This window comes from Aedes aegypti, chromosome 3 (assembly GCF_002204515.2).
Source record: "Aedes aegypti strain LVP_AGWG chromosome 3, AaegL5.0 Primary Assembly, whole genome shotgun sequence".
NCBI lineage: Eukaryota > Metazoa > Arthropoda > Insecta > Diptera > Culicidae > Aedes > Aedes aegypti.
Window position 1 is genome coordinate 194,732,386 of NC_035109.1, and position 13,987 is coordinate 194,746,372.

General features: G+C 37.7%; 1 protein-coding gene across 2 annotated transcripts in view; it reads right to left on the reverse strand.

Annotated features, from left to right (window-relative positions):
- Positions 1-13,987, reverse strand: part of LOC5575382 (TWiK family of potassium channels protein 7) — a 505,115-nt gene that overhangs the window by 273,053 nt on the left and 218,075 nt on the right. For both annotated transcript variants that reach the window (XM_021848514.1, XM_021848513.1), the window contains one exon: positions 9,956-9,996. The gene's annotated coding sequence lies outside the window, so the exon portion shown is untranslated. The remainder of the gene's footprint in view (positions 1-9,955; positions 9,997-13,987) is intronic.

A 13,987-nucleotide genomic window follows, 5' to 3' on the forward strand; every position in this document is an offset into this window, starting at 1 on the left:
GCGTCTACAGCTAAAACTTGTGATGTGTTGCAACGTTTCCTTTTGCCCTATTATTGTGGTACTCTCCCCCATGAAAAATTCATTTAAAAATGGCAACAATAAAAGAGGCTGTCGATAAACCACATGGTGTTTTTTAAATTGAGTTTTCAGACACCGTAGTCTTCTAATCAGATTTTTTTTCTAATTTGTATGTAGGGTGGGACGGCCCCAAATAGACATTCCTAATATACCGCAATAATCTTCTTCTTCTTCCTGACTCACGTCCCAGCTGCTTACTTCTCAGTTGTTCTTATAAGCATGTCCACAGTTATTAACTGAGGACAATTTGCAGATTGACCATTTTTGCATGTATATGTCTTGTAATACTCTATGCTATGGGAAGCCGAGAAACCCGAAAAGATCCTCGATCGGTGGGATTCGAACCCACAAACATTTGCTTGGTCTTGCTACAGTCGACTCTCCACATCTCGATGTTCGATATGTCGATATTTCTACGGTTCCTTCATTCTGCATATATTTTCACCCTCCGTATCTTGATATCCTTCATATCACGATATCTCCCTTTCTCGATGCGTTCCTTGTTGATTTTTGTTCCTGATTTTCTCTCCATATGTCGATATTCCCATTATCAAAGGTTACTAGACCCGATTTCATTAATTCAAAAGTTCTGTAACACAAAAAGACGACTGTTTGTTTATTATTTTCCTGGTCACAGAGTGGTTTTCAATCTAGTATTCGTTAAAAATGCGTTCTTTTTCTCGATATCTCCCTATCTCGATGGTCCCTTCAATATCAAAACGTTTGTCTTACTGCAATACAGGTCGGACTCGATTATCCGGAGACTCGATTATCCGGTGACTCGATTATCCGGAATTTTAGACACGCCGAAACGCTTCAGGTTAAAAAAAAAGATGTAGGCTTCAGCATTATTGCTAATCAAAAATTTAAAGAATTTCATACAAATAAAATTATGGGGAGCAGGGCGGGGATTTGAAATCGTCCATTTCGGCGATAATTAACAAATGGACGTTGCTTTAAAACATAACTGTTACAATTTGCAGCTTATTATGATGTAGGAATATGTTCGCTCGTGTGCTAGAGTACGGATGGGACTCAACAGCATTGATATCTTACATATAATGGTCATAAATCATGAGTGTAGTACTATATACTATACCTGACCAGTGACTGGATTGGAAGGTTTGTGATCTAGTATGGTATAATTATGTGGCTCGTTAGATTTAATTTAATTGAACTCATTGCAGATCTCCAAAACTAGATCATATTCCAAAATAAGTCCTTACAAATCCACTGACGTTTTGAAATCAATTTGGTTTGCTTTGATTTCAACTTCCTATACAGCAGTTGTGATAGTCATGCACTTTGGAGTTACCTAGTGAAATTCCAAGCTCATTGTTTATCCGTACAGTGAGCGCTCATGATCGCTAACTACCGTTTTACTTATGTCGTTTTTCTTTATTTGCACCGCCTGCACCGTTTTCCCACCGGTGTAGCAAAAGTTGCACCCAAACCGTTCTTTTATTCCGCAGGTAGCACACCGTTTCTACACCCGATTGCCACCGGTGCAGAAAATCCTACACCCTGATCGAGCAGGGTGTAGCAGGTAATGCACTCTTTTTACAAATACATATATGGTTCTTAACTGTCAGTGGCGTTCTTGTTTTGGTCCTTTTGGCAGATTTTGTTGTTTTCGGTAACGAACAAGCAAGATCTTCATTTGCGCTCATTTTCGACTGCGTGGATAAAATTGATTTGTTTCGGAATTGTTTGTTTTTATTCAGTAAAAGAAGAAATATTCTAAGCATTTATTAATGCTACAATAAATACAGGCTTATAAGAATAATAAAGGATACTGAGTATGTTTCATCATTAGTAGCTTTTACGGCTTATATTAAAAAAAAAGGAATTCTCTCAGATGTTTGGATTGCATGTATACTAGTAAGTACTATATTAAAAACACTTGACTTCAGTCAAATTTTCCGAAATTTGCTCATGGATGCATATTTTTAAAAATATTGACGAGTGATCGATATTGATTTTCCATTAGAATTCTATCCTAATGCAATGATTGATTTCCGTTGCTCTCTTCGCCTTATTACAAAAAAAGATTCACCTTTTGCATCGTGAGCTAGAAATATTGCGGAAGTATGAGTTTTGGCGAAATTATTAGCCCGAAAGATTGGATGAAATTAAACAAGTTCTTACAGTATTGAAATATGAAAATTCTGAATTTTAAACATATATTATTCATTTACGAAACATGTATCATGGTATCAATTCTCAGGAAAAATAAATTAATGTACATATAACAAACATTTATTTAAACATTTTATATTCAGCCAGTGTTTACAGACCATTAACAAACTATACAAAACACGAACGAATCTTATGGTTCCGAATCCCTTACAGCAAATTAAGAATAACAGAAACAGCTGTTCTAACTGTTTGAAGAATGACATTTTGTTTTGATTGACGCCTTCACTAATACTATCATACACTGTCAAAATATTGCACCGAAACCGTTCTATTTTCCGGTGTCAATTGTTACACTCGCGCGGTGCACCGTCGGGAATAATCGAAAACGACATTAGTAGCACAGTTCGATCACAGCATAAGGGGGCAGGATCCGTCATTGTTTTCGGAATTTCCAAAAGCAGTTTTTTTCTTTAGAAATAAGAAAATTTACAGGAAAATGTGTTCACTGTGTTCTGTTCTCCAACCGAAACAAAGTGAACACATTTTCATTGAATAATGTTTAGTTTTGAACATAGAAACGGCTTTTGAAGTTTCGATGATGACGATGATTAGGATGACGGAGCGTTGATCGATAAGGTCGCTTTGATTGTTCAATATTCATGCTCATCAAGCTCGTTCACGGCTTCAATGCCTGGTTCCGGGTATTTGAACGAATTTTTCAAAATACATCTTCCCTGACCACCGGCATATTACAAAATAGGCAATTTATCCTAAGAATTACTATTTTGTATCCGTCTTGTGTAGTCTACTCTCAAATTTGTATATCTTTTCGTAAGCTAATCACGTTGTTTTTTAAATCGTATGTTTCATGGCTTTGACACTCATCATGTCTGTTGAAAAAAAGCAAAAAATAGTCGAAGAAGCCATTTAGATGATGCAGTCATCTAGTGGATAAATATGTACATATACTTTTTATACCAGTGTATCACCCTTCCGGGAAGCTTCACAAAAAGGAAACAAACCCCACAAACATAAAAAAGAAAACAATCCTTCAGCAGTGACGACTGAGGACAAGATTTATGTGTGACGGGTGGCCACGCAACAAACGTAAATTGCCTTATAAGTGCCTTTTAACAAACCCGTGAAAGCATGTTCAACAAAGATGGAGGTAGGCTATTTATAAAGACCGTGGCGTTCGTTTTGATTTTTTATTGTTTTACACAGGCCGAGCACAAAGGCTTTGTTGAAATAAAAAAATGTGAAAAACGGTTGGCAGATTTGTGATTTAGGGTTCACGAGAGGTTTAATCTCCATGTAGAATAACGATTTCGTGAATGAATTCAATCCGACAAAGTACCTGTCGCAATTGAAGAAGTGAAATTTATTTCTGCTTAAAATGACAGTTCTGGATTGAACAAACAAATCTGCGAGTGAATTGTCACTAGCGTAATTTTGTTTGTTGAATCCAACACGTACACATTCTAAGCTTAAAATTACAGTCACCCCACAGTTATGGATCAACTAAGGGTCCATTTCTAGAGTAAAATATGATTAAAAATCATGGTGACGCTGTAGAAAACAAAATTACCTCCCTGGCACTGCACAATATAGTTGTTTTCAGGAATACACCTCAAAATTCACGATTATTTACGAAAAAGCGTCGATTTCTAACGAAATTTCAAACGTTGTCCATCCCACAGATGTGGATCAATGGAATAGTAGGGATATTATGGATCAGAACACTATAAAAGCAATTTATCTGTGCAGTAAACGAATGGTGTGTTAGTGAAAGTATACGTTTCGGCGTTTCTTTCGGAATCGTCTTATCGTTGATTCATAACTGTGGTACGGGTTTCAATGCCACACAGTTAGGGTAAACAGGTATAATACGCCCCCCCTAAGGAAAAACTGCTCTATGGCAGTGGCAAATGCATTACTTCTATAGTTTTTGGTGTCAAAGTGTTATTTTTTTAGTTGGCCATGCTCTGCATGCAACTTTCTCTTGCCAGGAAGCTGCTAAAAAGAGTACAAGACGTTTTCTGTAAACGGTCCAAATCTTGACGTTTCAAAACAAACCGGGCAATATGCCCCTCCCATAGAAAAAGTTCCGCAGCGTTGTAGAAATGTTTCCAAGGAGAATTCCACCACTTGCTAAGCTTAAAAGGGTCCATTAGCAGTCTTCTTCTGGTGAAAGTTTTTGTAATAAGTACAATAGTAAAGGATGGGCTTCATTTACAACGAGGCTTGCCTATCGGACCCAAAATTTTGCGCCAAAAAGCTGATTTTCGATATTTTTGGTATTTCTATTGGTTGTTTATACTTCCCAACGATCTCATACGCGCAACATCATTTTTTCGCGGATACTTACGATATGTAATCATATTTACGTGTTAAAGAAGCCTCAATCCCTTGAAAACGAAATGGGGCGTATTGCCCGGTTGGGGCGCATTATACCAATTTACCCTATGAATCAACGATTCTAGGGATATGAATGTCATTTTATTTCATACGGACGGAAAAAATATTCTAATACATGGTATGATTGATTGCAATGCTGTACAGATGTATGGTTCACGTAGGTAAATTGTGTTCTACGCAATTGAGACTCTCTTTGATGAGACATTCTCCGTTTGAGTCAACTCTGATCCATATCTGAGTGCTATCCATAACTGTGGGATGACTGTATGTCAGAAATCTATCCAACCAAAAAAAAAGTTAGCATTAGCATTAGCATTAAGCATTTCGCACAAATTCGTAGGTGGTACAGTCCTAGACCATTGTATGGGTTGCCTCCTTCCCGTCCGTTACCAAAGTCAGAGATTTGGGGTTAACCTCTAACTCTTAGACAAGATTGACGCATCCTCCAATAATCGAGAGCTGTCCTGGCCACGTCCTTGCGAAAGCTGGGGAATGGGAAAGGATGATTGAACACCTACTTAAGAAAGATGCAGAGAACTCTACGACCTCTCATAGGTGTTGCAGGATGTTGTGGAATTTATTTAATTTATTTATTTATTTATTAGTCAACAGGTAAAACATTACCCCAATGACCCTTGTTTCTTAAACAAAATACAAACACTAAAATAGTCAAACCAAGATTACAAAAATTAGCACAAAACTCGACGGTAACTAGACTTATTTGTTTCGCGCGACACATTAAAATCAAAAACATGATAGGGTAGATGTATTAATCTTCGCCATGCTTTAGTTTTCGCCCCTTTCATACAAATTTATAATTTTTTGAATAAAAGGGGCAAAAATTAGTGCAAATTTCTTGGGTGGCGAAGATTAGATCTTTACCCTAACACATATTGAATACTCGGGACATGCTACGCATCGGTTCCTGTAAACCGTAGTTTGTTCTGGTAGAAGGTATGTTGATGAACGAATGAGTTCGAAGATTGCGGCGTCATACGTTGATGTCCAAGCAGCTGAGCAATGTGGAGCAGTCGATGTTGCCTTGCAGGAGATCTCCAACAAAGCAGGCTTTGGCTACGTTGCGTCTCGACACCAGTGATTCCAATTTGATTAACTGACATCGGCTACCATAGCTGGGCAGGTTAAGCGGATCTCTCCATCTGAGGTGGCGTAGAGCAAAGCGGACGAATTAGCGTTGAATAGCCTCAACACGTTTGATTCCATTCTGATAGTACGGAGACCAGATTATTGACGAATATTCCAGAGTAGGGCGCACTATCGAACAGTATAAAGCTTTTAGGCAGTACACATCCCGAAACTTTTTGGCATACCGGAAAAGGAATCCCAGTTGAGATGAAGCTTTGGACACAGCATATGCAACGTGGTCTTTGAATGTCATTTTTGAGTCAAGGAGAATGCCCAAGTCTTTGACTGTTGATACGCGCTCAAGTTGCGTACCTGCTAGAAAATATCCGAAATGGAAAGGTGCATGTTTGCGGCTGAATGATATAACGGAACATTTTGACACGTTCAACGACATTCGATTTATTTGACACCATTCAGCGAAGGCTTCCAACTCATGTTGTAGAAAAACTGCGTCTTCCGGTTGCTTTATCGTCCAATACAGCTTCAAGTCATCGGCGTATGAAAGCTTCAGGCACTTAAGCTTGAAATTAACATCGTTCATGTATAACAGGAAAAGAAACGGACCGAGGTGACTACCCTGAGGAACTCCGGACCAGACTCTAAAGGGTGATGAAACGTGATCTCCAATTTTGACGGACATATTCCGACCGGTTAGGTACGATTGGAGCCATAGAAGCATGCTATTTCCCATACCAAGCTTATCAAACTTGGCCACTGCGATTTGATGGTTCATCTTGTCAAATGCAGCGGAGAGATCCGTGTAAATGGCGTCGACTTGTTGACCAGCCTCCATTAGGCGTAAAATGAACAAAGTGAAGCAAGCCTGGTTAGTTGTCGTCGAACGTTTGGACATGAATCCGTGTTGATCAGGCGATATGTAATGTGCATAGCTTTGGACCAAGTTTTGCAGAATAATGACCTCGAACAGCTTCGAAGTAGCGCTCAGCGTAGCTATTCCACGATAGTTGGAGACTAACTGTTTGCTACCTTTTTTGAAAACTGGAAAAACGTACGACTGTTTCCAGCAATTCGGAAACACTCCAGAAGCCAGGGATAAGTTAAAAACCCTTGCTAGCGGGGCTGCAATTGTTTCTGCACAACGTTTGAGAACAAGAGAAGGAATGCCATCAGGACCGGATCCTGTGGACGATTTCAATTCCTTGCTTGTTGATGGAACCATATCGTCAGTGATTATGATTTGCTGCACGAAGGTGGAAAGCCGGGGAACATCTCTAATTGCATCTTTAACAATGTCTGGATCGACGTGTTCATTGGTGAAAACTTTACTAAATTGCGTGCGGAACATATCAGCAATGTCTTCTTTGGAATCGGCCTCATGTAAGCCGTCGGACATCGTAGGGGGCAATCCAGATTCTTTCCGTTGTTCATTGACGTGTTTCCAGAAGCTTCTAGGGTTTGCTTTGAGGATGCTTTACAAATGGTCCTGATGAGCGTTGTACAGACAATCATTCAACTGCTTATATTCAGTATTCGCTTGCATGTACCGTGCTCTCGTAGAATCTGTACGAAACTGACTATGACGTCTGAGAGCTGCTTTCTTTACCCTCTTGAGATTTTTCAGTTCGGAATTAGACCAGGCTGGTTTCGAAGGTTCACGTTTGACCTTGACGGGAACGTACTGATCTATGCCGTACAACAAGATAGCAGAGATTGTCGAGGCAGCCAGATTTGCATCAGAATCTCGAAGAACCTCGTCCCAGTCAACATTTTCGAAGAAATCGTTCATTCCGTTGAAGTCAGCGTTTCGGAAATCGTAGAAAACACTTTCGGAAACGCCGTGGAAGCGTTTTTGCGGACATATCTTCATTTTCAGCAGTATGGGAGGATGATGCCTGGAATGTTGATGGAAAGGGTAGTGCCATAGGATACGTTTGGTAGACTTCAGGCCGACAAATGGTTAATATGTACGCATTGTGACCATGCGCTGCTGATCAGAACAAACTCACCAAATTCCTTTTTCGAATATCTGCGCAATCTGTCGCTCCTCTAATAATGAACAATAGTGTGAGCCGTAACTTAGCACTGCCCATCAAAATGCACGCACTGCAGTTCTTAATCCATCCCAAATCGAGCATCCACGAACCAATTTTTGAATCATCCAACCAAAAACAAAATAGTTGCGCAGAAAATGTAGTCTTGAAATTCTTGTTGCACATACGTCTAACGTATACCCCAAAACAAATTTATGTATTGTAAACACTACCTTTAAACGTTGAAAATTTTCATCGCTAAAGATTCAAAATGGAAATAAAAATAAGTGTCAATATCATGGGTCGCCACCAACCGTGGGTGACTCATTTGCGAGTATGTAGCATTTTAAGGAATGTATATAACTATCTTTATGCTAACCGTCTTTTATGCGAAACGTCCCGCCCCTTACCAACCAAAGGAGACTCCCAGATTTTCACCCCATCAAATACCCAATATCGTTTCCATGACAACTGTGGAGATGTAGAAGTATTTTGTTCTCTTGTAACAATGGTTGTCTAACTTTTTTTTATCTTTTCCAATTATCGTCATAAACTGAAATTTCGTCTGCAGCGTATTAACTCAATTGCGGTTTTCATGTTAAAATAAGTTGAAAAGGAATTTAAAAGACAAAAGTACCGTAGTATGGGTTCAAATTGATCAGATCGATACCAAAAAGCCTTTTCTTCCAAGGATGCATCATAGACGTTCCATATTTTCTAGTATCAAAATTAAAAACACCTTGATTTGTTGAATACGCCTAAAGATAGACAATTTCCTTGGAAATTCTGCATTCTTCATAGTAATTTGTGAATTACGCTTAACTGATCATATTTGTAAAAGTTTTGACAACGGAATCGTTTTCAACAATGTCATTTTTAGTGACAATCGCATTTATCTTGCTTATACCGTTGTCAGAACTCATGTGAGACATGATTTTTTGATCGTGTCATCCATAATCATGAAAATCATTGTTTGCAAAAGTTGAAAAATTTACGCATAAACCCAACTTATTTATTGCAAAAACCTTAATGTTTGTTATGAATAGAAGAAAGGGAATCGCCATTCATGCATTGAAAATATTTCACCGATAAATGTTGATTTAAACTTTTTGCAAAGAGAGTCATTACGATCAATGTTGCCCCGCTGATCAATGTTACCTCGGATTACGGTACTTAGATGTCTAAGATGATTTTGCATTATTTTATTTTTACTGAGGTTAGCTTTGCATAGAATTCATGAAAGTACAGAATTTAAAGAGAAATCCGCCTACAGAAATGTGTTAGGCTAAAACAAACATGGCAAACACAATTATAAGTCTATGAGGATTTGTATAAACATATTTTTCTGAATACATAACAATTGATACTCATAAAGTCAACCTAAATCAATCGAGTAGAAATTTCTACTACAACTAGGCTATCAAAGATAAGTGACGAGCTCTTTGATACTTCATTGAATAATGATCATAGAACAGATTGTTTGTAAGCATTTCAATAATCAAAAAAACCATTTATTCTCGACAGATGTGCTTATTTCGAGGGAAATTGTCTACATTTGGGAGAAATCTGCTGATTCCCAAAGATTTACAATAAAAAAGTCAACGAGTAATAAGAATTTTGACATTATTTCCAAATTCAGGGGGCCAGCATTTTAGTAATTAGGAATATTTTTTATTCTAAAACCTGTTTGTTAACCAAACACGCATTATCATTATCATTATCAAATATTAGTATTCAATTTAATTTTATAGGTGGTAAATGTTAGTTCATAAAAATAAATCACGTCAGCTAATATAGATCAATGAAGTACTGATGTTGTTGAAATTGTTTTGACAATTTTGAATTCTTAAGGATAAAATGAAAACAAATGTATAATAGTGATCACGACGTAACGGGACGTAACGCCAGAAAGAAGAATATAATAGTGATCAAATATATACAGAAAATCTTACAATGCGGGCAGTGGGGATTGGAAAACCGCCAGAATTGCCTTACGCAATTAATGCGCGGTCCCTTATTATAGTGCTTGATGCAAAAACTTGTTTTGCTGTGAAATATATTAACTTGTAAAAAGTGTGGCTAAATACATATCTCTTGGTATATTTTTTCGCAAATTTTCAAATACTGATCATGATATAACTTATGGAACCCTTTTTTCCAAACAAATGTAGTGATTAACTTACCTTGTGTCGTTCCGTGTGTGGTGTCGAATTGATGTGGTTTCCTGGAAGAAGTGAAAAAAAGAACAATTAAGGCAATCATATTTCAAGGCCTTTTATGATGGTGAGAAATTACTTTACTTGTACCGTAAATCGGGGTAACATTGAACAGTTTTATTTTAATAAAACTTTTTGGAAAAAAATCCTTTTGGAAATGCATACATTAGAAGTTTTATTTTTTTAACTAGAACTGGCACCCATCGCACGACACTGTATTCTGCTTTTTTTCAGTTTTAATCATGTTCGAAACATGTTTCATGCAATTTTTTATTGATAATGTCGTTACTTATTGAAATAATGGCCCTGACTAACTCTTACAACCCGATTTTTTTTAAGTAATTTTAAACTAAAAAATACCTCGATCCGTGGAATACTCCTAATAAAAATCTGATTTTTCATAGCAATTCGTTAATTTTGCTGACTTGAAGATACTTATAATTTTGACTACGGAAGCATTTTCGGCGATTCCAATTTTTATGAACACCTTGCTTATATGTTTTCCTTGCTTACATTATTTGCAGTATTCATGTGAAACATGAATCTTTGGTGGTGTCATCTATAATCATGAAAATGATTGTTACGAAAATTTGAAAATTTAGGCATGAACCAAACTTAACTTTTACAAAAAAAAAATCTTCTTTTTTGATTAGCTCATAAATATATGAAACAGAAGCACCATTCATGAATTTTCATTTTCATTTTCATTTTGCAGCGTTTGGTGGGGCAATGAGAGCGCAAGTCAGTCCAAAGCCGGGGTAAGGGATAGGTAATGGCCGTAATAGTCTATGCGGACCACTTGAACACCATCGGAAAGGATAAGAAGGGTTGGGGTAGGGTATAGGGAATGGAGAAGACTTGACACAGTAATGCGATTAATGCTGCAAAATGTAAATGTGCTGAAAGCAATTTAATTTGAGTTTTGAAGTTTGATTTGACTTATTAAAATTCCAAATAGATCGGCCATTGTACAAGTAAGAAAGAATATGCTGATCGCTTTCTAGAAATTTTATAAACAACAAAATAATAACAATATGAGAGTGATGCTAAGGGCTGCTGATGGCACAATGCGACGCTTTAGGAGATTTTGATACTGAATGAACATTACTATACAGAGCGCAATTTAATCGATGGTGATAACTTTACAAACTTTATCTGTTTTTACACTGATTGACGATTTATATAAAAATATTTAAAAAATATTTGATATTAGTTCATTTGTTTGTGTGATCTAGGTGTTAATAATGGAAAAATTTTACATACCCTTGATGAAATACTTCCCTGACCAGAAATATTATATTTTGAGCGCCCTTTTCGAAGCTATTCTATCCAGGTATCCATGTACTGCTTTCAATCCTGAAATTATTCTTATTGTGCATGCTCATGCATTATATTAGTGATGCTCATAATCATGCAACAGATAAGGAGAGAAAAAGAGAATATAGGAACAGTGATTAGTAATGAGTTAATTATGTAGTTTTGTTAGAATTATAAACAATTAAACAGCAGTAATGAATAACTTATAAAATTACTTTACATCGTTCAGTTCAGTCAGTCGTCGGGTGTAGACGCATTTTTTAAGCGCTGCGTAGTTATTTTAGTTTTTTTTTTCTTTGCTGTTTACAAACATCGCGCGCGACCGGTAAAAATGCAGTGCAGTGTTAAATCATGCAATATCAGTGACGATCGCTTCCTATGGAAGTGCGAGTTCTGCTTTAAAAGTTACCACGCGGCATGCATTGGTGTGCAACGCCATCAGGAGAATTTTGTTTTATCATATATGGTACCTCTATGCGGCGATTGCCAGCATAATTTGAAAACTGGAATTGACACCCGCAAAGTGCTCCATCAACAGCAGCAGCTAATCGATTCAATTAGAGCACAAACTGACGCCAATCTTCGAGTAGCCGCCGATCTTAAAAAACTCAGTGCAATGGGGGATTTATTTGACCAGATCGAGCATCAACTGAAGGAATCGGTGTTGTGCATTAATAATAGCACATCGGCGAGCGTGTCAAATGCTGTATCGGTATTATCGCGTGTGGCCGAAAAGCATTCAGAATATAGGAATGATATGCCCAGCAACGATTTGATTGCACTAAAAAACCATTTGACTGGTCTATTAGATATTTCAATGAAATCTTCAAAACAACATATTGAAGATTTTGTAGAGGCTTTGACGGTAGATCTGACTGATGAATTAAAAAAGATCTGTACCGAGGTTCAGTCTTTGAGTAGCCTAACCATTGAGATGGCTGCTCATTGCAACGAACACAATGCTAGCATTGGCAAAGATCGATTTGCGGAAGATGAGTCACCGCCAAGCCTATTACAAGAGTTGGCTGAAACTGCTGATGTAAACTCTTATTCGAGTTCCGGTACCGCAGGCTCACCGCCCAGTTTAAATTCTGAATCAAATAAAAACAAAGAAGACAACTCTGGCTGGCGACTCTTAGGCACGAGGAAAGTATGGAAAGCGAATTGGGCGGAATACGACAAACGCCAACTCCACCGATTGAATCAGCAAAAGCAGGCCGACAAGGCCAGAAGGCGACGTAAGCGGAACGTGACACGCAATGCTACAACCAACAGTTTGGGTGGTAATGTAAACAACGTTTACAACAACAGTTCTGTCAATACCCCTCTCCGCTTAAATTCTATGAACTCCCGCCGTACTGTTTTCGGCAATCGCAGGAATGCCACTGCTAATAATGCAAACTCTTTCCACCTTCCACCCGATCGTGAGCTACTTGCAGCAGCAAAAAATCAGTTTTCACGTCCACCGCTAAACTACCAACCAACGATACAATTTGAAAAAAGGGAAACCATGAATCCCTACCAACCAAGCGCCCCCACAACTTCACGGAACATGCCACAAGGAACTTTTTCAACTCCATCATCCTACGTAGAGTGCCCGTGTAGACACACGTGTTTTCGCCAGAACTGACGCTCTCTCCAGAGGAAGCAAATTATGACGACAATAATTGTGCGGAAACCGATGCTCACCAGGACCTGATGACTTCTCAGCCGTTTACGCTCAACCTGACGCAGTCTCCAGACGTAGACCATGACGATCCAATAGTGGGTGATATTCAACAAATTGTTCTAGGTAATATTTTAAATAATGACAATGTGTCTAATGAAGGATCTGGAATTTCAAGTAATGCTGTGCAAAGGGGTGTGTTTCCAAAAACTTCTTCAGAAGCATCGAAAATGAACGAAATTTATAAAAGAATAGTAACTTCATCCTTCTCGGTTGTTTTGGGTACTGAAACTAGTTGGAACGAAAAAATTAAGAGTGAAGAAGTTTTTGGTAACGATTTTAATGTATTTAGAGATGATCGCGATCTGGTTCTTACCCAAAGAATGTCTGGTGGGGGAGTTCTCATTGCAATATCTTCGAAATTCAATTCAGAATTAATTGTTTCATCAAAATATAAAGAGTTTGAACACGTATGGGTAAAAGCACATATCGCCGGTGAAACACATATATTTGCTTCTGTGCATTTTCCGCCCGACCATGCTTGCAAATTATCATATGAAATTTTCTTTCAAACCGCTGAAGAAATTTTGTCGCAGTTTTCTCCAGAATTCAAAGTGCATATCTATGGCGACTTTAATCAGCGTAATGCTGATTTTATTCGTGATTCCGAAAACGAAAATGTTCTGCTGCCGGTTGTTGGTGAAAACGAATCATTACAACTTATTTTTGAAAGAGCTGCATTTTTAGGTTTAAATCAAATCAATCATGTGAAAAACCGACAAAACTGTTATTTGGACTTCTTATTCTCAAACATAATGGAAGATTTCTGTGTGAACGAATCTCTTTCTCCACTATGGAAAAATGAAGCGTTTCATACAGCTATCGAGTACTCAATCTTTGTTCATAATTATCATAATTCCGACTACTATGACTTTGAGAATTTCTTTGATTATAAAAACGCCAATTATAACGGCATCAAACAGAAATTGAATAGAATAGATTGGCAATCCGTTTTG